Source organism: Lactuca sativa, chromosome 8 (genome assembly GCF_002870075.4).
Source record: "Lactuca sativa cultivar Salinas chromosome 8, Lsat_Salinas_v11, whole genome shotgun sequence".
Taxonomy (NCBI): Eukaryota; Viridiplantae; Streptophyta; class Magnoliopsida; order Asterales; family Asteraceae; genus Lactuca; species Lactuca sativa.
In genome coordinates this window covers 2,955,951-2,982,500 of record NC_056630.2, presented here as the reverse complement: position 1 = coordinate 2,982,500, position 26,550 = coordinate 2,955,951, and the positions used below count along the sequence as shown (strand labels likewise).

Genomic DNA, 26,550 nt, shown 5'->3' with positions numbered 1-26,550 from the left:
GTGAGATGTATGTGAACGTATTCATAAGCATTATAGTGTTAAACCAGTAAACGAGTAAGAGATCCCGTATGTGCACACGACTTTATGAATGATATTAATAGCTATAAGTTGATGAAAATATAGATAATCATGTATAATGGAGGTGTGAAAAAAACGGAGCGAAAAAAACGACGTTTGAAGCCCGAAAAATCGAATATAAGAAAACTCCATAGCTAATTAGCTATGGAATTCGAACGGAAAGCATACTCCGTAGCTAATCCGTAGGTATTCCGTAGCTAATTAGATATGGAATAGCTATGGATTCGCATCCGTAGCTATTTCGTAGCTAAAGCTACGGATCCGCATCCGTAGCTATTCCGTTAGTAAACTAGGACATTCCATTCTGTAGCTGATCCGTAGTTATTTTCCGTAGGAAAACGCCATGTTTTCTAGTATTGTGTAATTAATTAATAGTAAAAAAACTATAAAAAAAATACAAAATGCAAGATAGTATTTTTATCTCTGCAACACTATAAATGCAAAAAGTTCGAGTGTAAATAAATACGAGGGATCCACACAATCAATGCGATAATTTGTTCTTATTTTTATTATTTTAAACTCATGCGTGGGTAATTTCACATTTTTTAATTTATCTAGAAGAATAAAATAGTAATTGAACTTGCCCACCAATCCTCAAGAAGTTGGATAATAATGACAAAGTTGCAACCACTATAAATAGTTTATATACCATATAACTAATAACCATCCCAACAGTCGACTACAACCAACCAATTGTCCTTCTTGCACCTGCTGATCATGGCGGCTCTTTACGAACTGGAAGTCACCCTTTCCTCCGCCAAAAACCTCAAAAACGTCAACTGGCGCCACGGTCCACTCAAGCCCTACGTCGTCCTGTGGGTCGACCCCAAAAACAAATGCTCTACACATGTCGATGAGGAGGGCGACGACGCGCCCTTCTGGGATCAAAAACTCACCCTCCCTCTCTACGATCACATTGAGGAGTCCACTCTCTACATCGACATCGTTCATGCTAACGCCCCCGAGGGCACAAAGCCCTTAATCGGCTCCGCCAAGCTCAAACTCAAGGATGTCGTGGATCAGGTCGGAATCGGTGAGTGTTTCGCTGATAGTCTAAAACTCAAGCGTCCTTCTGGCCGTCCCCACGGAAAGGTGGAGGTGAAAGTCTTCCTCAAGGAACCCCACTATCGTGCACGGGATCCTTACTACGCACCTCCAGCTTACGGTACTGTTCCCCCACCACAACAGTACACTGCTCCACCACCACAACAGTACACTGCTCCGCAGTCCTACGGTGGGGATCGTCCCTACGCTGCACCCCCCGTCAGGGTATCAGTATTCTCAGTATGGCGCCCCCCCTCAATACGAGCAGCAGGGTTATGGACAGCCTGCTTATGGTGGTCAACCGTCGTACGGTGAGTATAAGGAAGAGAAGAAAAGTAAGTATGGGATGGGGACTGGACTGGCAGTTGGTGCGGCGGCGGGACTGTTAGGTGGGCTGGCGATATCTGAGGGAATTGATTATATGGGAGACCAGATCGCTGAGGATGCCGCAGAGAAGGTTGAGGAAGATCTTGGTTACGACGTCCAGGACGACGAGTAGACCCTCGCATCGCACGTTTCGTATCATGTTTTGTGTTTCTCTTTTTCCTTTTTAAAAAGAATTGAAGATGCTTATTTAATTTGCTTTTAATTTTATTTAAATGAAAGTTTGTTTAATTTGAATTCAAGTTGCTTCGACGGGAAAATGATCTATGATACCAACTTAATTAATTACATGCATGCATTGGTTTGTAATCCTGTATAGTTGATTTTATTTAAAACTAGAGTCACATAATTTCATTTAAAAAAAAATCTATTTAGATTTCCGATTAACCAACAGATGATCACAATATTTGCCTACAAACCAAATCCTAGATAATTCAAAATTAAGGTGCAACATAAATCACAAAATTGAGGACTTTGCGTTGTTTAATTATTTTAAGAACTAACCCATCGAAATGGAATTTTTTAGAGGACGGTTGTTGGACGACGGCTTCTTCCCATACAAAATTAAATTCTCTAGTCCCTGATTCCCTGTTAAGCTTAACTTTTTTTTTTCGATGTTCCTGTTAAAACAGGGGCCGACAACACAAGTAAATTTGGTAGACAAATGTATCAGTGTTGATTATGCTTTTTGTCCCGTTTGTAAATTGGATATAGATCTAGATGGTTGACCATCTTTTTACAGGCGATGACTTTGCAAAGTGCACTTGGTTCTTGATTGAGAGGTGGTCGGACTTTGATTGTCCATCATTTAGTTCGTTGGCCGACTTGTATAAATTTCAAAGGCTTTGTTCCAAAATTAAATTGAGATGCATAAAAAGTTACTATAACATGATTTTAAGTAAATTTCTTATGACAAAACTGTGTGATTTACTCAAAATTGTCACTTTGGTCCAACAAAGTTTGGGCTAGCACCACAAAGTTTTCATTTTCTTGCGTCTTTTGGTCCAAATGGTTAACTTCCATCTATTTCCCTTTGTTAAGTTATGTTTGACTAGTCAAATTAGGGGTATTTTGGTCATTCCCTATTTATGCCCCTTATTTTATATTAATAAAAGAGAGTTCGTATATATGCATCGCCATACGGATAATATCGAGCCTAATTCACATTTATAGTCCTTAAAAACCGTGAGTCGATATAATTTCCCTCCTCATTGACTGAGGATCAAGAACCCTAAACTGATTACCAAGGTTGATAGCTTCGATCAGGCGACTTTCGTAGTGAATGCATATACCAATGTAGCACTTAAGGTTGTCAAGCACGTCATTCGACCCAAGGGTGGTTTATGGTACGTAATTTTGTGTTTTGGTCATGGATGATGTTGGTGTTGATATGATTGGTGGGAATAAGGATGATGCAGCTAATTTAGGGATTTAATGAATTTGATGAGGTAGCTAATGATATTGACCAGGGATTTAAGGAATTTGATGAGGCAGCTAATGATATTGACCATGGATTTAATGAATTTGATGAGTCAGCTAATGACGTTGATCTTGGGTTGTACTAACAGATTTTACAATCTAATGAACAAAATGTAGATGATGAGATTCATGAATGTGAGGACAATGCAGTTAATAAGGAAGTCATTGAAGAAGAGAATCATGAAAGAAATGAAATGAATGATGAGAATATAGAGATGAGAGATTTTGCAATTGATGATGGAAGTGAAGATAAGACAGAGACTGATGAAGAGAATCATGAAAGAAGTGATGAGAGTGAGGATAGTGATGAGAGTGATTTCTGGGTGGATGAAGACAACATAATCCCTGATGTAGAAGTAGATATGAGGGATTTTTACATGAATATAGATCTTGAAGCATAATTTCTTGAAAAAAGATTATCAAAGCATAGAGATAATGAGAGTGATGAGGTTAATGAAGAATTCGATGTTATAGATAATGATCAATGGGATTCATTGGATGAGGGTTCTGATATAGATAGGAAAAGAAGAGTTGTAATAAAGGAATTGGGGAAGGAGGCAAGGTGCTCTCAAGGTGAGATACACAAGGTAACTTTTAGGATAGGACAAAAATATAATAGTAAGAAGGAGTTAAAGGAAAAGATACCATTGCATGCACTAGAAACAAGAAGGAATATATTCTTTGTGAAAAATGAAAAAATGAGGTTAAGGGCACTTTGTAAAGGGACTGTAGCCTTTAATGATGGCCATGTGGGTGAACCCACCCCTTGTCCTTGGGTGATACAAGGTTCTAGGTCAGATGTAAATAGTACTTGGTTCACAAAAACTTACAACCATGAACATAGATGCCTCCAGACAAGAAAAGTTAGATCTGCAACCGCAAAGTTTATCTCTGAACAGATAATGGACCAGATTGAATCCAACCCAAAAATCCCAGTCAGAGCTCTTCAAGAACAACTTCAAAAGGAATATCAAGTTGGATTCTATATTCACAAGGTATTCAGGGCCAAATCTACTGCAAAAAAACTTGTCCAGGGTGATTACAAAAAGCAGTATGATGTTCTCAGAGATTACATCCTGGAGTTGCAGTCTACTAATCCAGAAACCACTGTGAAGTTAGAGTTCGATTCAGAATCCAACCTAAGTGCTACCTCAAGAAGGTTTAAAAGGATGTATGTGTGTCTCGGTGGAATGAAGAAGGGGTTTAGAGCTTGCCTAAGGGATTGTCTAGGTTTTGATGGGGCATTTATGAAGGGCCCTTTCCCAGGACAAATTTTAACTACATTTGGGGTAGACTCCAATAATGGAATATACCCCTAGCTTATGCCATTGTTGAGACTGAGAACACTGGTAGTTAGAAGTGGTTTCTTGAGTGTATTGGAGATGATCTGGACCTATATGCAAACTCAAACTTCACATTTATAAGTGACAGACAAAAGGTTTGTAATTTGTTGTTTATATTTGACATATTTGGATGTACTATATTAACTATGTTTTAATTCCTTTACAGGGATTGCAGGATGCCATTTCTCAGTTGTTCCCATGTGCTGAGCACAAATTTTTTTTTTCAGGCATATACATGACAATATGAGAAAAATATGGAGAACTAATAAGTACAAAGAACACTTGTGGAATTGTACTACAGCTACAACAATACCAGAGTTCAATAATATTATGAAGGAATTCAACTCATATGATATAGAAGCTTATAACTGGTTGAAGCAGATTCCCCCACAACACTAGGCAAGTAGCCACTTCACAGGTATATACTTCAGCTTCCAAATTTACCCTTTTTTGTGTAGTATTTCTTAGTATATGTTTGATCCTGGCATTATTGTGGTGTTTTCAGGTAGATCAGTTTTAGATATGCTTCTGAATAAACTTATGAAGTTTTTAATAGCAATTTGATTGAGGGAATGGACAAGCCACTGATAACCTGCTTGGAGTACATTAGGGAGTATATGATGAAAAGAATATGCAATGTCATAAAGGTGCAAAACAAGTGTGTTGGTCCACTAACCCCATCTGTAACAAAGATCATGGAGAAGAATGTCAATTGGTCATCTCGATACACAACTAGGTGGAATGGGTCAGATAAATACCAAGTGCAAGGGCCATGGCAGGATCAACATGTTGTTGACATGGTTGAAAGAGTATGCAGTTGCGGGAAGTAGGAATTAACAGGACTCCTTGTAAACATGTCATTATAGTCCTAAATGTCAAAGCAGATAAAGGTGAGGAGGTTGGAGAGCCACACAGTTATGCCCACAGGGTGCACTGGCTAGAAACATGGAAAAAAACTTATGTGTACAAGGTGGAGACTATTAAAGGTCGAGCAATGTAGACTATAAGTGAATGCCCAATTAAAATCACCCCTCTACACCATAATCAGCCTGGAAGGCCCAAGAAAAAAGAGGAGGAAATCTATTGAGGAGAAAAGCCAAAAGAAGGGAGACAATGGTGCTAGTGGGAGTGGGAGTCAAAGCCATGTTACTAGTGGGAGTGGAAAGTTTATCAAAGTAACTTGCAGCAAGTGTAAAAATAAAGGGCACAATGCTAGAACTTGCAAAGGACAAGGGGTAAGTTATGAGATTTCAAGGGATTTTGATGTATGTAGGGGTATAAGTGTCTTTTTGGGATAATGTTATGTTTATGTGTATTGTATGTTTACTACTTTATGTGTTTTGGGGTTTAAGCAATTTGGATGTTATTTTTGGTACTTGATAGTATACCCCTGTGATGTATGGGAACAATTTAGATTGGATTTGATGTAATGGATTATGTTATGTTTAATGTCTTGATGTTATTCTCATGTATAATTTCATGTTGTTGTACTTGACCAATGTGCCCTTTTAAACAAAACATACAATTGTCATTGATAATGTGTAAACCACAAACAAAATAGAATGGTCAAAATGTACATACCAAATATAATTACCATTGACAAATTCTTGCAAAACATGTCTTACATTGCTTACATTTTAACCACAAAAGACTACCACAAAGTACCGCCCAAAAGATTACATTGCTTAAACAAAATACTACCCAAAACATTAAAACATTACCCAAACCAGTACACTTCAATCTACCACTTAGAAACCACCCAAACCATCACACTTCAATCTACTTCTTATAAACCATAACAAACACAAACAATATCCAACTACATAACAGGTAACACTTGAGTCTTGTTTTTTGTGACTTCAATTTGTTGATTGAACTCAGCAGCCTAGGTATAATAGCTCTTGAATGTGCACACATTGGACCATCAAACCACCCAGTAAATCGACATTTGGATCCCTTCAAGATTGAAGAAACGAAAGAAGAACGTAACATGTAATTGGAGATTTATGCTGAAATCCAAAAAACACCTTTGCGTACCTTAGTAGGGCATCCCCAAAAGCGTCTACCTGGATTTTTATCAGTCCATGCGGTGTGAACTATAGCCATTTTACCACAAAAACAAAGCACCATTTTTTATTTTGATTTCTTGAAGAAATCGAAGACGAATGCTTTGTTGAAGAAGACATAGCTGAGAACGACGACAAAGAGCGATTGGGATTTGTTCTTATATGACTCTTTTATTAATATAAAATAAGGGGCATAAATAGGTAATCACAAAAATACCCCTAATTTGACTAGTCAAACATAACTTAACAGAGGGAAATAGACGGAAGTTAACCCTTTGGACCAAAGACACAAGAAAATGAAAACTTTGGACTTGTGGTGCTAGCCCAAACTTTTTTGGACCAAAGTGACAATTTTAAGCAAACAACATGGACCATTTGTGCAGTTTTGTCATTTCTTATTGTTAAATTTAAAATTTAAAGTTATTAACAAACAATCTCTTAATTCTTTAAAGTAATTCGTACACAATAATTTTTTACCATATACAACAGTTTATGCATTATATAATTGTACAATACAACATTTTAAAATACCATTTGTTGTGTATGGATAAAAAAATTGTTGTGTACAGATCAGCTCACATTCTTTAAACGCTCTGTGTGAAAACCATACATGGGTTTCACTCATAAGTTATAAAATTGAAAAAATAAATAGAAACAACCAACAAATACTATTTCCTAACATTTGAATTTTTAGAAGCAAATACATATATTATACTTTCATAAACAATAATCATAAAAAATTCCTTATTGATAGAAGTCCAATCCAAAATGTTTTTTTCTCTCTTTATATAAATATAAAAACTCTAATCCAAAGAGTCTCTCTCTCTCTCTCTCTCTCTATATATATATATATATATATATATATATATATATATATATATATATATATATATATATATATATATATATATATATATATATATATATATATATATAATGCAATTATAATGGAACTGATGCATAACAATTTGTATGATAGGCAAGAAACGGAAATGTATTTATCTTTTTTAAGAAATTTAATATTGTGATAGATGCATTATGTTTTCTTGGTGTTTTGTAACAATTTCGTTCAATAAACAAACCATGACAATCAATGTCTTAGATAGGGTGAGCACAAATCGAATCGACTAAAAAATCCGATGAAACTGTAATAAACCGCAACCGACAAACCAAAACAATGCAAAAACCAATGGTGCTGCTTTTGTTTTTCCTAAAACCGAAGGTCAACGGTGCGGTCCAGTTTTTATCCAAAAACCGATCCACCAAAACTGAATCGCATTGTAGGTGTGTGTGTGTGTGTGTGTGTGTGTTTAAGTTTGACTGTTTGACGTAAGTTTGGTTAAACCCAAAATTTAATCCATATGCATATTCCACATATTGCAAAAAGAATTTGATTTACCTCCAGGGCTCCATGCGACCAAGCCTAATCGGCCGATCACCACCATTTTTTACTTCTTTTATTTTTTTTATCTTTTCCCTTACCGCTTCTGTTACACGAAATCATAATAGTCACTGTGCAATTGTGCATCTTGCGACATCACTCCCAGCCTCCGACCATTCTCCATCACAACTCCAAGCTCCAACGATAGTCATGACTTCATCACAAAGGTTCTTTTTCTGAGTTCGCTAATCTATTGATGAACCCTAACTCTTTGTTGAATTGTTGCGGCTTGCACTCAAAGTCTCGGTCCTAACCCTTTATCATTCAATGTATTTTTTCTGAATTTTTATTTAGTGACTTTTGTTGATGGATTTTTGTAATTCTCTGAATCAGATAGTAGAAAATAGTAGTGACTAGTGATTTTTTTTCTTTCTGTTTCAATGCAATGTTTTTGATTTTTGTAGATGAATTTTTTTTCAGACCAGCGTGTTAAATTTGTCAATGTAATTAGTGAAACGTAATAAGTTGCATGTGTTTCTAATTTTTTGCAATAAGCGGCAAATGAATCACATGGTGTAAATTAGCAATGTTAGTACTCTGTTTTTGTTTCAATGCTATTTGTTTAATTTTTGTTGATAAACCTATGTTTTAATGCAATGTGTTTGATGTTTTTATTGGTGGCATTCTATTTCAATGCAATATGTTTAATATTGGTTTTCTTTTTTTTTTTTTAGTTTGGGACTAGAAAGTAGCAATGTCTAGTGATGAACCTATAATTGATTTAGATATGGATAACCAAGAACTTGTTACAGTTGAAGAATCACCGACAGATAAAGTTGACAATGAAAAGGAAAATATGCCTACAAATAGGAAAACATCCATTGTTTGGGATCATTTTCCAAAAGTAAAAGGCGCGAAGAAATCAAAATGCAAATATTGTGGTACATTAATGTCATTTAATACTAGAAATGGTACTTTAGCGTTGCTCAGTCACTTAACAAATGTATGTAATAACTCCCCTATTTATAAAAATCCCGATTTAAAGAGACAATCAACTTTGAGCTTTAAGCCGACAAATAAGGGGGCGAGTGGTAGTGGGTCATTGGCTACACATTCATTTAGCCAAGAGAAGTGCATACTAGCCCTTCTAAAAATGTGTATTAAGGACAATCGGCTGTTTAGTGTGGTCGATGACGAGGGTTTCTGGGAGTTTGTTTGGGAATAGAATCCAAACTTCAAGTTTGTATCAAGATGGACTATAGCTCGGGATTGTTTATCCATTTATGAAGAAGAGGCAATAAAGGTAAAAGACATGCTTAAAGGCTAAACAATGTGTCTAACCACCGACACTTGGTCATCAGTTCAGAATTATAGTTATATGTGCCTTACGACACACTGGATCGACGATGACTGGGTTTTACAAAAAAAAAGATACTTAATTTTTGTCTAATAGAGAACCATAGGGGTGAAACCATTGGGAGTCTTGTATATGAATACATAAGAGAGTGGGGACATTAATAATGTGTTTACTATCATGGTGGATAACATATCTTCTAATGATGGAGCTATTTGGTTTTTGAGAAGGATGTTAAAAGTGTTGGATTAGTGTCTAAGGTTGTAACTATATTTGGTAAGTACTTGACCCGATTGTGCATAGTCCTTTTGGGTTGCCTTCACCATAGCAACTTGACAGGGTGATTTAGAGAAAAGAGATATTATAATTAATATATTATAAGAATAATATATTAAAAGAATAATATTATTATTTTATTAATATAAGTCATAAATTAATTAGGAATTAATTTGGTGACTTAAAGAGATTAATTAAATAAAGGGGTATAAACTGTCAAATGTATGAAAGTTGTATTTTGAGCTAATAATCCTTATGGATATGGGGTTGGACGATTTTAGGGATATGGATCACCTAGAAATCGTCCAAGGGCTTATCCAGGAAGGGATTTGGATTGCTTTGAGGCTAAGTTATCCAATTAGGGTTTAAGGGTGAAACCCTAGGAGCTCACAGTATAAATAGACCCATAGGGTTGAGGAAATCGGATATCATTGTGATTAGAGAAACCCTAGAGCCGATTTCCCTCTTCCTCATCACTCTCAAGTCACCTTCTTGCTAGTTGGTGTTTGTAAGCCATTAGAGGAGTGACATTTGTGACTCTTAGCTCCAAGAAGAAGAAGGTTTCAAGCAAGTAACTCAAGGTATTATTCTAGATCTCTTTTCATATGTTTTGTTCTTAGATCTAGCCATGAAAGTCTTGGAATTATTTCATGTTCAATTAGTGAAACCTAGATCCAAGCTATAGGGTTGTATGTGCACATAGGTAAAGTTCTTATGTCCAAAACCCATCAGTGGTATCAGAGCCATGATTGGTTTCAATTGAATATGATGCTTAACTGTTTTACATGCTGAAAATCGTTTTTCTTGCCCTCTATCGACTCAACTCGGCGAGTCAGTTTTTGGACTCGGCGAGTTGGCCCTACTCAGCGAGTGTCACACCCCCAAACCTGAATGGCGGAAACGTTCGGGGGCGGATGACTTCATGTGGTAGCGTAACTAGATCGGGTGTGTGGTGATGATATTTTTAAAAGTAAATTCCATTTACTATTTGAATTGGAATATGTGAAAAGATGTTTCGTTACTGAAAGGGTATCTGACTCAAGATTCACCTAAAGTTGGAAATCACCACTTAGAGGAAATAACGTTCTATCGGAACTTTTGGAACTATGCTCTATTCTCAACAATATCAGAATCACACCCAATGTGATGGGGTTTAGATACAATCTCAATGCTGATGGTTTATACATGGTGAACATATTAAGGAAGAAAATTGATTCCATGTCAAGTTCATACAATGACCCAATAGTTGAATAGTCAAAAATTATTCCTCTCAAAGTGCGTTGTTCCGTGTGGCATGTTGCCTTGAGGAGAGTACCGGTTGCAACAAAGCTTGTTCAAAGGGGTATTAATGTCCAGTCCAATTTATGTACACTCTGTGGAGTTGAATCAGAGACGGTGGACCATCTGTTTGTAACTTGTAAATTTGCAGAAGATACGCGTGATTGCATTTTAAAATGGTGTGGCATAACTGGTGGGAGATTTTCCAACATGGAAGACTATATTGACTTTGCTGCGTCTTGGGGTAATTTCCCTAAGAAGAATTTGATCCTCATTTCAGTCTTTTATTGCATGATTTGCTACATTTGGATGGCAAGGAACAACAAGGCATTCAACAAGGTGATTACGACTCCGACAAAGATTGCGGATGATATTATTTCCCAATCATTTTCGTGGTTTAAATACCGAAGCTTTAATTCGTGTGGTAGTTGGATTGATTGGTGTATTTCACCTTTTAAATTTTTTTAAGCATGTTCTTTGTAATCTCCTAGTACCTTGCCCATGATTTAGTCACTTGCTAATCATGTGGCTTTTTAATATATTTTTCGTTTCCAAAAAAAAAAACAAATTGTCTTTATAACAACAAAGCGTAGGAATGTTGATATCTTTAACAAGTTGGTCTCGTTTTTGTATTTATGGGTTTGTAATGGGAATAGAAAAATATTTTGAATTTGTTTGGTTGGTTAGTTGCAAAATCATATACATGTTAGTTTCAAAATCGTTTTTGTATTTATGGGTTTATATGGTATTTTGTTTTTCCAAAAAAAAAAAGAACTAATTCATTGATTTCACGTCAGATATCCAATGAGGTTGAGAATGATAGTTCTAGATCAATGATTTTATTTCCAATTTGACTTGATTTCGTTTTATCCCTCTTTAGCATCACTCCTGTCTGCAAATGTAATTCCACATTTTTGTGTCATCCAAGTCGTTTTCACAATATTAAGTTTAATTTGTTGATATATGTAACACCCATAAAATTCAAGTCAATTTAAAACTTTTCAAAACATTTAAAATTAATAGTTATTACAGATTTGTTTTCAAAATGTATAATATCAAAGTTTTCCCATAAACAAATCATGAGGAGCTGTACGATCAAGCCTTCGCCTTGCCGCGATCCCCTGATGTACCTGAAACAATAAACTAAAACTGTAAGCCCGAAAGCTTAGTGAATTCCCCCAAAATACCAATCTCATATAACCATAATCATAACACAGCCCCAATACAAATCAGCATTCATAATGATCCTTCAGCCTGACTAGACTGTCACGCAGGGCCTACAACCTATCTGGACCGCTCCCGAGCCTTCGGCATGACTGGACCGCCTCACAGGGCCTACAGCCTATCCGGACCACTCACCGGGAATGTTGGCCTTCAGCACAAAACAGGACCGCCTCAACCCAACCCCTAAACAAACAAACATGTGCACATAAATATCATACGCTATCTCATATCATATAACAGTTAAACCGATCTAACATATCACTAATCATAACAACATCCCAATAACCGGGATACAGACCTAACCGGTCACCAACATAACATCATCCTATAACCAGGACACTGACCTAACCAAGTCACTAAGCATAAGCATATCACCATCCTAACTACCATGATGCAAACCAATAAACATATCATGCCATAACCGAATACAATCCATAAAGGGTCGGCCTTGGTGCCTTAGACCCTATTGATATAGTGAGGATCACTCACCTCACAAGTAGTGCTGAATTACTGCAAATCTCTGACTGCTGTCTCTCCGGAAATCCTATACTATCACACCATAAAAAATAAGTTAATACCCATCATGACCTTCTTGACTCAATGTCCCCACCATGCTCATAATTTCCCAAAATACCCCAAAAGTCCAACAGTCAACCTTTGGTCAAAGTCAAAGTCAACTATCAAGGTCAACAATCCATGTTGACCTCAACTCGTCGAGTACCCTCAGCTACTCGTCAAGTTCCTAGCATAACTCGCCAACTTGCCGAGTTACTTGAGTGACTCGTCGAGTTCCTAGTGTCAGTAGCCGTAACTCCTTGACAAACTCGCCAAGTTTCCCCCCTTACAACTCGCCGCGTTCATACATGTCCAAAGGTTGGGAAACCCTACCCGACTCGCCGAGTCACTCATCTGACTCGCCGAGCCCACAACAATCTTCATCGGTCTCGTCGAGTCGACCGTGCGACTCGCCGAGTCCCTTCAGTCCTTCATCCATACAGAGGCTTTTTAAGCCATGGTAAGGCTCCAAATTGTAGATCCAGCTTCCCAATGCATGTTTATCACGTAATGTTGCAAAGTTTACGTGCATGCAAAGCTCTAAAGTCTTAAAATGACAACACCAAGCTTGTAAAGAAGTCGCACACTTGAGGGAAGGCTCATACTTGTCAAAGCTGATAACTTTATGGATCTAGAGGCCAAAGGGAGTCCAAATCTGAAGTTGCAACTTCAGATCTTGGCTCAAACACAAGAACCCTTTCCTAAAACCCACCTAAAAGAGATTAAAGATGAAATGAGCCAAGGAAACAACCTAATACCTTCAAGAGAGTGTTAACTGAAGTAGATCTTTACATCCCACGAGTTCCTTGCTTCAATTTACTTGTTTCCCCAAGTGTTTCTTCACCAATATCTCTCTTCTAAGCTTTAACACACCAAATAAACACACACACGATTTAGGGTTTAGCGGTGCCAAGGAGCTGTAAAGGGGAGACTGGGGGAGGCCAATGATCATTTAAATAGGGTGCAATACCCCGAAATTTAGGGTTTCATCTGCCAATTCCTACTCGTCGAGTCCCTTCTTGGACTCGGCGAGTAGGTCACTAAAACTCGTGGACCAACCCGCTGCTACTCGACGTGTAGGGCAACCAACTTGTCGAGTAAACCTTGAATTCAAGAAAATTCTTATATAAAATCAATACCTGAGAATCGGGGCGTTACAATATATATGTGTACTCATCAAGTTATAGGATTGGTATATGTCTGTAATTAGAATATCCACAATAGTAGCCTCTTTTCAAGAGCTTATTGAGTGAAATAAGATCGTAAAGTCAAAAACCTTATTGTAGGAGCATAGAACATCCATAATAGGATAGTGATTTTATAAAGTTTTTTTTCATTAACGTGTTTAAAATGAAATTTTTCATTATATTTGTGTAGTATGCGAGCTTTTTCAATTTGCTTATTTATATGTTATTTGTATAAATTATCTATTTACAATTGGTTGAAAATATATGCAGACCCACCGCATCATTAAAAAAACTCATGACAGGAGATGACAAATTTACAAGATCTTTGAAAAAACTTTGGTTTAAAAGATTTCCTCTAATAGTGTTCTCAACTTTCCAAGAGTTTATTTATTTATATTTTCACTAGGTGTGACACCCATTTATTACATGAGTTTATTTAAAAAAAATTAAATATGAAATTTTAACAATTTGAAAAGTTTGAATTTATAAGAAAAATGAGAAAAAATTTGAATTATTAAAATTAATGAAGCTTTAATGTATTGAATACATTACATATATAAACTATTTCTAATAAATACCTTACATATATATTACCTTACATATTAAATGGAAAATTTTAATTTAATAAAATGAAAATTACAATAAAATGACAAGTAGAAAAATAGAAAATTCTAAAATTCTAAAACATGACGTGTCCAAATAAAAGAGAAGAAAACATGTGGCAAATTTTTTTTTTATTTATTATGGATGATTTTTTTGAACCGGCGAGTTAGTATGCAATATATTGATGTTCATATATATATATATATATATATATATATATATATATATATATATATATATATATATATATATATATATATATATATATATATATATATATATATATATATAACCTTTTTTTATCCATGTAATAGGAGCTTAGATGTTAGAGGTGCAAAATTTTCTATATGAGATCAATGAATAAATTCCAAAATGCTAGTTTTGATCCGCGATTAACCATCCACACATTTAGCCTTGATATGAGTTTGACGTAGCCGTTCAAATGGTGCATTTTATCATTCACGTCGAGTATTTTAATTCTATGTGTTTTCATTAATAAGTTCAACCAAAAAGCTCTAATATTATTAGTATAATTGAGTAATTAAAGCTGAAAAGAATCAACGAATATATATGTTAATTAATAATGTATTCAAATATTTATCATATTTTTAAATTAATTATAACTTATACATGTATGAAATTTGATGGGGGTTATCATAAAAATAGAAAAAGATGGTCTCATTTAACAAACTCTCTACACTTTTGACATTTTTTGCAAAATTTTAACCTAGCTCATCCGTACACAACAATATTTTTTGATACACAACAATTCATTCTTTAAAATGTTGTACAGTACAATCCTATAAAACATAACTTGTGTACGGACAAAAAGTGTTGTATACGAAAGGTGTGTATATGTCGTTAAAAAATAATGAAATTTTAAATAAGGGAAAAAATGACACAAATGTCCTACGAACTTTTTAGAGTTTATCCATTGAGTCCCTAAAATTTTTGTCGGACTTTATAGGTCCCTAAACTAGGATTTGACATGTCCTTTTAGTCTCTGTCAGCCTGTAATAACTGATTCAGTGACCTTTTAGACCCAAAAAACTCACATTGTGCCCCTATAAATCCAAAAAAATAAGTTCGGAGATCAATTCGTACAAAAACATTAGGGACTCAACAGGTAAACCCTTGAAAGTTCGTAGGGCGTTTGTGTCATTTTCTCTTTAAATAAATATGGAAAATTATTTTTACTAACAAAGACTAATTCCTTTTATGAAATAAAATGATTACGTTACAATAATCTTTCACAGAGTATGGTCTAAATCCAATGTTGTTTGCTCCGAGTGTTTTATTGTTGTGGAAGGAAACTAGATTCCTACTAATTTGCATATGTTACTCATTTCTGTTTATGCTCCTCTAGAGATTGTTGCTAAAAGGTCTTCATGGTCTCAAATTATTTCTCTTATCAATGGTTGGAATGGTGAAGTGATTGTGAAGGGTGATTTTAATGGGGTCCGATTTGAGTACAAGAGACATAATTTAGGTTTTGATAGTTGTCATGCAAAATATTTTAATAAAGCTCTTAGACCTGATGGTTTTACTTTCGAATTCCTCAAAAAAAATATGGTACCTTACTGAAGAGGATGTGCTTCATGTCGTGCTAGAATTCTTCAATTATGGAGCTTTCCCTAAAGGGTGTAATCCCTCTTTTATTGGCTTGATCCCAAAGGTGCATGACGCGAAGCTAGTTAGTATTTGTTTTCCTATTAGTCTAATTGGTTGCCAATATAAAATTATTGGTAAAAGATTAGCTAATAGAATTGCCATGGTTATGGATTCTATTGTTAGCCATGAACAGTTTGCTTTCATTAAAAGCATATAAATTTTAGATGGTCCTATGACTCTTAATGAAGTGTTTTCTTGGTGTAAGTCACGTAAACATCAGGCTATGTCTTGAAGGTTGATTTTCAAAAAACTTATGATTCAATTTGCTGGGATTTCCTGGATGATCTTCTATCTAAATTCGATATTTATTCTAAGTGGAGAAGTTGGATTCGGGGATGTTTATTTTCTTCTATGGGTACTATCTTAGTGAATGGGGCTCCTTCTGATGAGTTTCAATTTCACTATGGCTTATGTCAAGGAGACCCACTCTCTCCTTTCCTATTCATTCTTGTCATGGAATCTCTCTATATTGCTTTTCAAAGAACTATTGATCGAGGCTTGTTTTTTTTTTTTTTTTTTTTTTTCAGATTGGCATTTCAACCTGGGTTACTCTTTCTCATTTTTTCTATGCCAATGTTGCTATCTTTATAGGTCAGTGGTCTCGGGCTAATGTGCTTCATGTGTTTAGACTTCTTCACTATTTTTTCTTAGCATCTAGCCTCAAGATTAATGTGGATAAGACTAATATGATGAGGTTTGGAGCTCAATTTTTGGTTACGGAGGAGGTGGCGATTTCTATTGGGTATGTTCCCAACAAAACTCCTTTTAATTATTTAGGGCTCATAGTTGGTGGTAACATGTCTCATATTGCTTCTTAGAATGGCGTGATACGAAAAATCACATTTAAACTTTCACACTAGAAGTCTAAAACTCTTTCGGTGAGGGGAAGATTGACTTTGTTAAAGTCTGTTTTGGGTGCAGCCCCGACATATTTTATGTATATCTTTAGAGCTCCACAGTTTGTGATTAATCGTTTATAATCCTTTCGTAATGCTTTTTTCTTAGGGGCTGATTTAGAAGAGCACATTATGACTTGGGTTAAATGGAAGAAGGTGTTAGCGCACAAGCGATATGGTGGTTTTGGGGTTAATAGTATTTTTTGCTTTTAACCGTGCTCTTCTCTTTAAATAGATTTGGCGGTTTTTGTCATTCCCAAATGCTCTTTGGGTGAAAGTGATCAAATCTATTCATGGAGAAAATGGGTTAATCGGCCATTTTTCTTTGAGAAATATAAGAAACTCCAATCAGGTTTCGATTATTAATACTTTTCATTCCTTACACTCTAAAGGTGTAGATCTTATGTCTTATTGTAAAAGGGTGATTGGAGATGGTAAGCTTATTGGTTTTTAGGAGGATCATTGGATTGGTAATGACCTTTAAAAAATTATTTCCATAGATTATATGCCCTTGAGCTAGATAAACAAATTCACGTTGTTGTGAAGATGATTCAACCGAGTTGGGATACCTTTTAGAAGAAAACCGAGAAGGGGGCAAAGGCTAAGCAATGGTCTAATTTCTCAGACTTGATGTCCTCGATTTTACTTTCTTCGTCTGCAGATAGATGGAGTTGGTCGCTTGATGGTTTCGACTCTTTCTCCGTGAGCTCGGCTAGGTCGGAAATTGATGAAAATCTTCTTATTGTCTCGGATACAATGATTAGATGGTGCCACCTTACGCCTATTAAAGTTAATGTTTTGGTTGGGCGTCTTTTTTTGAACAAATTACCTTCTCGGTATAACTTATTTCAAGGAGGGCTTGAGACTAATTCTATTTTTTGCCCTATTTGTGAGAAGGAAGTTAAGACTAATACATACTTGTTCTTTAAGCGTGACTTGGCAGGGACTTATTGAGTCTTGTTTGCATATGGTGGAATGTTCATATGCCTATTTCGTTTTTTCCAAGATTGGTTTACCTAGATTGGCTACTAATGTTGTCTTCAATTTGTCAAGATTTTCTAGAGGCGTTTTGTTTCACTCTTTGGTAGTCGATTTGGTGTTTTAGAAATCTTTACTTTTTGGTAAAGCTATTTGCTATTTGATTAAGTGATGACTCAAAGTTTCATTTGGACTAGTAGTATGTGTCATAAAACTACAATTGGATTGCCTGGTTATATGAACCTATTTTATCTATTACTTCCATGTATCTGTTTTTCGTTATAGCGTTTTGCTAGTTCTCCTTAATAAAGCTATTGTCTTAAAAATATATTTCAAACATTATGAAATTTTACATATATAATACACATAGTAAAATATGATTTTTAATGAATTTATTAAGGTCATTGTTCCTTTTTGTGTTGAGGATTATTCAAAAACAATTTTGTAGTTGTACGAATTTAAAGGTACTTTTATTAAAAATATCAACAAATAGGCATCTTGTTAAATCAATCATACTATTTTGATTTGTGATTATCTCGTTATTTACTCATATTTATAAAATTAATTGTTAGAGTATAAAACAACTCAGCAGCCTATGGTTCCTAATGTAGGCCATTGTTTGAGAGAAAACTAGTCCCGAAAAAAAAAAACAAACAGAAAAAACTATCTTCTTTGTTAATCATGAAAGGAAATAAGGATAGATCTTTAATTCTAACTAGAAAAGATTCTTCAGCGTTGTCGGGGTCGGAAGGTACTGCTTTGTAAAGTAAAGTAGCATGTTGAATTGCATTGAGATAATCTAGTAAATGAAGATAAACAATGTCATCTAATTACATAAGCAAAGAAATCTAAATCATTATTTCTTGCAATAAATGAGGAAAATAAAGAAATGGTCTCACAAATTGAACTTTATTGCCATGTATGACAGTGGTCGGAAAACCAATCCGGAAAATATAGACCGTTGTTTTTTGTCCGTTAATGTGAGGGTAATTTGGTCTTTTCAGGTAGTAGGGACTGAATTTGTCACCATGGGTAAACTATATGGATCATTTATGTAATTTTGGCGGTGGTGGTAGTGGTGGTGATGACAAATGGTGAGTGGGTTTATGATATTGAGCGGGTATTTTCTAATAAATAAAATATGAATTTAAAACCAAAAAGAGAATGTTAAATCTGGTAAACCACATGGACCAATCGTGTAATTTTGCCTAACAATAATAATAATGATGATGATGGACTATTTCTGCCAAAAGACTAAATACTAATAATATATAATAAAAGGCGAGGGTTATGAAAAATTCAAACCAAAGTGAAAGAGATATTTGTGAACAAAAGCATAAAGGTGAAGGGTCAATATTATAAGTTGAAAGACCAAAATTGACAAAAAATGTATCACTTTAGTGTTAAAATTTTTCAAAACTTTAATATATATTATGTAATAAAAAGTGAGGGTTATGAAAAATTCAAAACAAAGTGAAAAGGTTGTTTGTGAAAAAAAAAAAACATAAAAGTGAAAAATCAATGTTATAAGTAATGTTACAAGTTGGAGCACTAAAATTGACAAAAAAAGATGTTAAATCTTTCAAAACTTTAATATATATATATATATATATATATATATATATATATATATATATATATATATATATATATATATATATATATATATATATATATATATATATATATATATATATATATATATTCAAAAAAGAATAATCCTGGAATATGATGCTTTTCTCGTCCACTTTATCGGATAGGGCGATTGGTTGGATACTACGAGGCACTATGACTTCTTTTGTTTTCCACCAATACTAGGTTTCATCTTCAAGTTTGTTCACACTACTTGACTTTTGACTTTATCGCATGGATTGTTCTTTTGTGCCTTGCAAAAGTTATTTATAATATATTAATCTTGTCTATGGTTTAATGTATTATGTATGTTTAGTTTTTAATTTTATTTTAAGTTGAATCATTCATAAAAAAAAAATTATTTTGTTTTGGTCTAGGGTGGAATAGTTTAAAACTATTGATTCGGGAACGGGACCAAAACCAAAATAAAAAAAAAACAAAGTAAAGAAAGCTTTATGAATGACTCAACTTAAAAAAAATTAAAAACTAAACATAGGTAATACATTAAACCACATAGACAAGATTAATATATTATAAATAACTTTTGCAAGGCACAAAAGAGAAATCCATGTGATAAAGCAATGTGAACAAATTTGAATATATATATATATATATATATATATATATATATATATATATATATATATATATATATATATATATATATATATATATATAGAGAGAGAGAGAGAGAGAGAGAGAGTTAGTTATGTTCGATATGTGAACATACATTTATTGTACGAATGTATATTGACAATGTTATTCTATAAGAAAAAATAAGTTGTTCGGTAACATAAATACATTCAAACTCACATAATTATTATCATTATCACACATTCTCATTAATTAATTTATCTATAAAAATGGTATGGATGTTTTTTTTTTTATGATTCTCGTTCTGTCAGAATGTTGTTGTCAGAATGTGCTCTTGATAATAGGGTTATTTTAGGTTGCCTTCAAGAAACAAATTAGGAATTAAAAGACGAAGACATATGGAGAAAATAAGTTTATTAATTTATTATGTTTAATAAATTAATCAGAAACTATTTTGGAATTATTTGGGAATAAATATATTCAAAGGGTCGAATATTAATTAGTTAAAAGATTGACTAATTAAAATATTTTTTAGCCCTTAAAAGGTTAGAAGAATTTGAAATTCTCCATCCCATATTGGATGAGAGAACATTTCGAATTGTATCTCCATCCCACATGGGAAGGGAGATAAAACTAAGGAAATGATCCAATGCTATAAATACGGCTCTAGTGATCTCAGAATTCCTTGCACCTTGGTTTATAATTTTCGCCAACTTCTTCACTTCCTCTTTATGTGACGAATTTCTTAACCCTTCTTAGGGTTTGAAGAAATTTGACCCTCTCCGAGTTTTCTTTTGGTTCTCTTTATGAAATCATTGAGTGTGATTCCATTAGAGTGATTCTACTTTGGGTCCTCTCATCCAGGCAACATGACTAGATCAAGAAGTGATCAAAAAGCTTCAAGAAGGGGTCAAAATGATCAAGATCGAGCTGCATAAGAGCTTAGTCATTTTGTCTTTCATTTGTAGATTTACAGTATTAAAGTAGCTTGGTATTGTTAGTAAAACCTAGATCCTAGGGGTGTATGTACACATAGCTAAATTACGATTTTTACCGCTACCTTGATTGATTGTATTGATACATAAAATAAACCCAACAGTGATATCCAGAGACTTCGATATGTTGTACTTGAGCAGCAGTGGAGACTAGAATCTTGGAAAATATGGTAGTCTCTAGTGAGTCAAAAAGAGTGTCATAATTCACTTCTATGATGTTGAGGGGTTTGGATTGAATTGGAATATCATTTTCCATGATGAATTTGTTTCCTTTGAAGGAGACGATTTCCAGGCATAAAAATCATCAAACTTCACGTCAAAGCTTTCTTCTATGACTCTTGTTCGTTGGATCAGAAACCTATAGGCAACCTTGTTGATGATGCTTCGATTATGAACAAAGCAGCTTCCACAAGAGTTATGTTCCTTTCTTCTACCATGTCATTCTATTGTGTATGGTGTCGAAAAGTTATGATTGATACCCTTGGATACCAAGAAGTCATTCAGAACAACTATTCGTTAGACCATGAGGTGAGTTTTCCTTACTGTACTTACCAGTCGAAGGCACCAAAGTCGGGCCATTGGATTGATATCCTGGTTTTACCGTTGTTGTTATGTTGTAGAGATCTATTAGATATGTATCCTTGTATATAGAATGTTGTTATGTTGTAGTGATTTGTTAGATTTGTATCCTGGTATATAGGATGTTGTTATGTTGTAGTGATCTGTTAGATCTGTATCCTGATATATATGATGTTTCTATGATGTAGTGATTTGTTAGATCTGTATGACCACCTATATATGCTAGTTATTGAGGTAGTCATGCTTTGTGCTAAAGGCCAAGATACCTAGGGCGGTCCGGATAGACTAAAGGCTTGCGAGGCAGACCATTCAGGCCGAAGGCCCAGAGAATGGTCCATATAAGTTGTAGGCCCAGTGAGGCGGTCCAGTCATGTTCAAGGCTCTGTATGCATGTTGTTGTTTGTTATGTTTATGTTGTGGTACTTTGGGGGAACTCACTAAGCGTTGGCTTATAGTTTTAGTTTTGGGTGTACACATCCTTGGTTTCATGTTGTTGATCTTGGGAGACTTTGTTTTTAGATAATGTTTTGGGAACAATGGTTTTGTAAACACTTCTTTTAGTAAATGGGTTGTTTTAAAAAGTTTAAATTTGTTATGATTTTTGAGATGTTACACCCAATTTAAACACCTCACTAAATCTAGCCTTGGCATCGTACCCGTAAGTAGATCAAACATTATAACGGCTTGGAATCACTGATAAATCTTGTTTATAGATTCATAATAACAATAATGAACTTAAAGGTTAGTTATACGTAAAGCACGGTAAGCATAGGTCACCTTACATGTTGTTTAGCGACAAACCAGACTTTACGCAGGTAGAACTTCTAAACCGAAAGATCTATTTCTTGGGTCTTTATGACGCTCAACCATTAGGAACTACTAGAACAAGGCCTAGGGACATTGGGGGGGGGGGGGGGGGGGGTTAGGAGAGATTGGAATGAAGAGGTGTGAAGAAATGGGTGAAATTCTTTTTCTATTTATATGCTGTCAGGAGGCCAGTATGCTAGTCGTACTCCAAACTACGTTGGTCATAATGGGGCCTAGTGTCAGCATCTTGTGGCAAGCCATGGGGAAAAAGGTGTGTGCCAGATCGCGACACTTGTCGCTCCATCGTTAATCTGAAAACTAATTGTCTTGTAAAATTCATAAATTTTGAATACAAGCTCCGTTTTTTGACATTATTTATATCCATGCGTAGCTATCAAAGAGATCTAAATCTTTCGTTTAGACTCCGTTGACTAACTTTGAATTTATTTTTAAAGTTATATTTTAACAGACTTTGATTGTTAAAGTCCATTAAAAATTTATCACTTTGTCATCCGACGTCCGTTTTTTACTATCCTTATATCGTTAAACTCCTATTAACAAGATATTCAACTCTCAATTAGATTACTCCGGATAAAAATTGACCGATCTAAAATTTGATTTCTGAGTTGTGTACTAATACGTTGAATCTCAGAAAATTTGTAACTTCCTCTAATGAGGTCAGATTTAGATGTTCTTTATATGAACGCTTTCGGTTTAACGAATACTATGACTTTAATTTAGATGAGTAAGGCTAAAAATTATTTTATGAAAATCTCACTTTTTACGATACACAAAGTTGTGTCGGTTTAATCGCGAAACTTCGAAGAAACATAACATCTTTATACAAAGTCGGATTTCAGCGTTCTTTATATGGACGGAATCCTTGTGACGTATACTATAAGCTCGGTTAATATTATTTATCCTAAATAATTTTCAATCAAAAAGTCATTTTTAACGCTTATTATATCTTAATTGACTAGCCCGAATTTGCAGACATTACAATTAAAAAGCAACCATTATGGCTCTGATACCAATTGTTGAGAGAAAAACTTCAGTTGAGATATTGATTTGAAAAAATGTAAGTTAATATAAAGGGATCTTTTAGTAAGCTCAACAATAAGAAATATGTGGAATGATAAGGAAGAATATAACAACAAGATTAATCAGTAAACATAAACAAGTAACAATACTTTAAATAAGGAGTAATACAATGAAAGTTTGAGAAGTGGTGAGAAGATCGATCAACATGATCATCTATTTATAGTAAAGTTGAGTACATGATAAATAATAGAATACTCCTAAGTCATGTGACCATGCTTGTCACATCTAGACTGACAAAACTATCTAACACACAATGTCAGAAATGGTGAACATTACTTTTCTGACACTTTGGCATACAGAAGAAAAAACATAATCACCTTCAGGTTAACATCCTTTACTCTGATATTCCAAGTCTCCAGTATCAAATATCACAACTCCTCGTAACTGATCAACATAACAACAATACTACAACAGCCAACAAACAATTCTTCGGATCTTCAATACACTTCATAGTTTTTTCGGGTCACTTCCTTGCATCAACACTTTGGGTTTTTCTCAGTCTGAGGTAGGAACTTTCCTTGTGCTTGTGCTTCCATTTTGCTCATAGAGTTCGCGAGTTGTGATATGCTCGAGATTTTTGATACTAGACTTGGTCTCATTCTGAAAGGCTTGGGTACTGGTAGCGATACTTTTAACAATGTCTTCTAGAGACATGCTGGAATGGATAACTTGCTGTTGAATAAGCGGTTGCTGAAAATTGGACCAATTTTGATTTTGCTGAAAAGATTGTTGCTGAAAGCCAGGTAGATGGTATTGATTTCTATGCTGAAAGTTTTGTTGGGGTCTTTTCTAAAAGTTGTTCTGGAATACTACCCAAGCTTTATTGTTGCGTGGTTAATCAGAATGTATTTGTTGTGCTTGATAACCTCCCATGGCCTAGATAGCTTCAGTGTGTTCCTGAAATATTGGGTGCATGTTTGTTGGTTGCCCATGATGGGTTTTGAGCATTACATCAATCCTACGGTGCACATGCAACCCTAAAGCTTTGGATCTAGGATTTCTCTAATTGTACCATGTAATAATAATCATCCAAAGCTATAACCCTAATCTACCATGCATAAATCAAAATTTATATCTAAAACAAAGTTCGAATCTTACCTTTCAATTGTAGCTAGCTTGATCTTCAACCTTTGAGAATTTAGCACCTCAAATGTGATACCTCTAATAGATCACAACCACCACAAGCAATGGAAGAATATTAGAGAGAGAGAGGGAGAGGCACAAAATTGGCTCAAGATCCTTCTAGGGTTTCTAGTGTTTGATTTTTGCATGCCCAAGGGTCCCTTATATAGTTGAGCAAATAGGGTATCAGTCAAAACCCTAATCCAGTAGCTTAGTCCTTAGGCAGCCTATAGGATCTTTCTTGAAAGCCCTTATAGACGAAATCTATACGGGTTATTCATAAGATTTCATCCATCCCTTTCCTTAGGGATCCTAAGCCCAACTTTGTAACTATCTTATAATTACAATATCAGTCCCCTTAATTTAATTAATCTCTTTTGATCACAAATTAATTTCAAATTAATTCTTGACCAATATTAATTAAATAAATACGATTTCTCTTTTAATATATTATTCCTATAATATTAATAAATCATGATTAACCTCTTTCTCCATAATTCATCAAGTTGCTATAGTGAAGGAAACCCAAAAGGACCATGCTACTATCGGGTCAAGTACATACCAAATATAGTTGTGGCCTTACACACCTAATCCAACAGTCTCCCATTTGGATAAGTCTAATAACTATATATGCAAGTACAACTTCAAAATCCGATTAGCAATCATAGCTCTTAAAAGCTGTTGTCGAACTCTGACACGTCCTATAGATAAGGGATCATGTAGTCCTCCGTTCTCAAGATATTATGCCGAAAAATACATGGAACATAGTCATACTTATTGTCCAACAATTTGTTTCCCGATTTCTGATTTGTCTGACATAGAACTTAATTTAACACATCAATTTAGTCCTGACCGGACCCGACACATAAGTCAACACAAAATCATCGAGGGGCCTAATATATCGCTTTTAACCTCTTAGGATAAAAGGAACAGATAAAATTTGACATATATGATTGTACTATTTACTCATTAAATCATACACAACAATACGTTTTATAACATCGATTTACTGATGCGTTTACGCATTATCAATGCCCAACCAACTTTTAAACAACAACTCATATATCTCTGTTTAAAGACTATACGATATTATCGTCTCACAATCACTCGTGATGAATTCCATGAAGTGATTCATGTGAGCGCGGGTTTAATCCAATACTAAAATCTTATTTCAGGAGCACTCAAGATCGTTGCAGCAAACCCTTGCTATGTCTAAACGCTTAGACAATCTACAAGCCAATTAATGACAATCTTGCCTCAATACCTACTTCCAAAGTATGATCAACTATGGATTGTTTGAATAATCATATTATTCTAGAAGTCAAAACATGCAAATTTTGAAACAATAGTAAACTATTGACACAAGATAGTAACTTTACTTATAAAAAACTCCTTTATTTAATCATCAAATGTCAATTACATTTTATCTATTACAAGTTTCTAAAAGCTATCTAATCACTACAACCAATATCGTCCTTCAGCCCAATACTCCTAGCATATTGCAAGTGCTTAACCCTACTCAGTCCCTTCATAAGGGGATCTGTTGGGTTCTCCTCTGATGATACCTTCTTCACTATGAGGAGTCCATCTTCTACTCGATGTCTGATGAAGTGGTATTTTATGTCGATGTGTCTAGATCTACCATGATCCCTCGGTTCCTTGGTTAAGGCGACCGCACCTTGGTTATCACATAAAATCTCCATAGGCTCCTTTATGGTAGATACAACTCCAAGGTCTTCGATGAAGTTCTTTATCCATATCGCATCCTTCGACGCTTCGCTCGTTGCTATGTACTCTGATTCACACGTTGAATCAGCTATGGTCTCCTGCTTGGAACTTTTCCAAGTCACTGCTCCTCCATTTAGGGTAAATACCCAGCCCGACTGAGAGCGGAAATTATCTCAGTCGGTCTGAAAACCGACA

The 26,550-nt window shown here is 34.8% G+C and overlaps 1 pseudogene; it reads left to right on the top strand.

Annotated features, from left to right (window-relative positions):
- The first annotated feature begins 714 nt into the window (after positions 1-714).
- LOC111920989 (protein SRC2-like) lies at positions 715-1,743 on the top strand (annotated as a pseudogene).
- Positions 1,744-26,550: the final 24,807 nt, after the last annotated feature.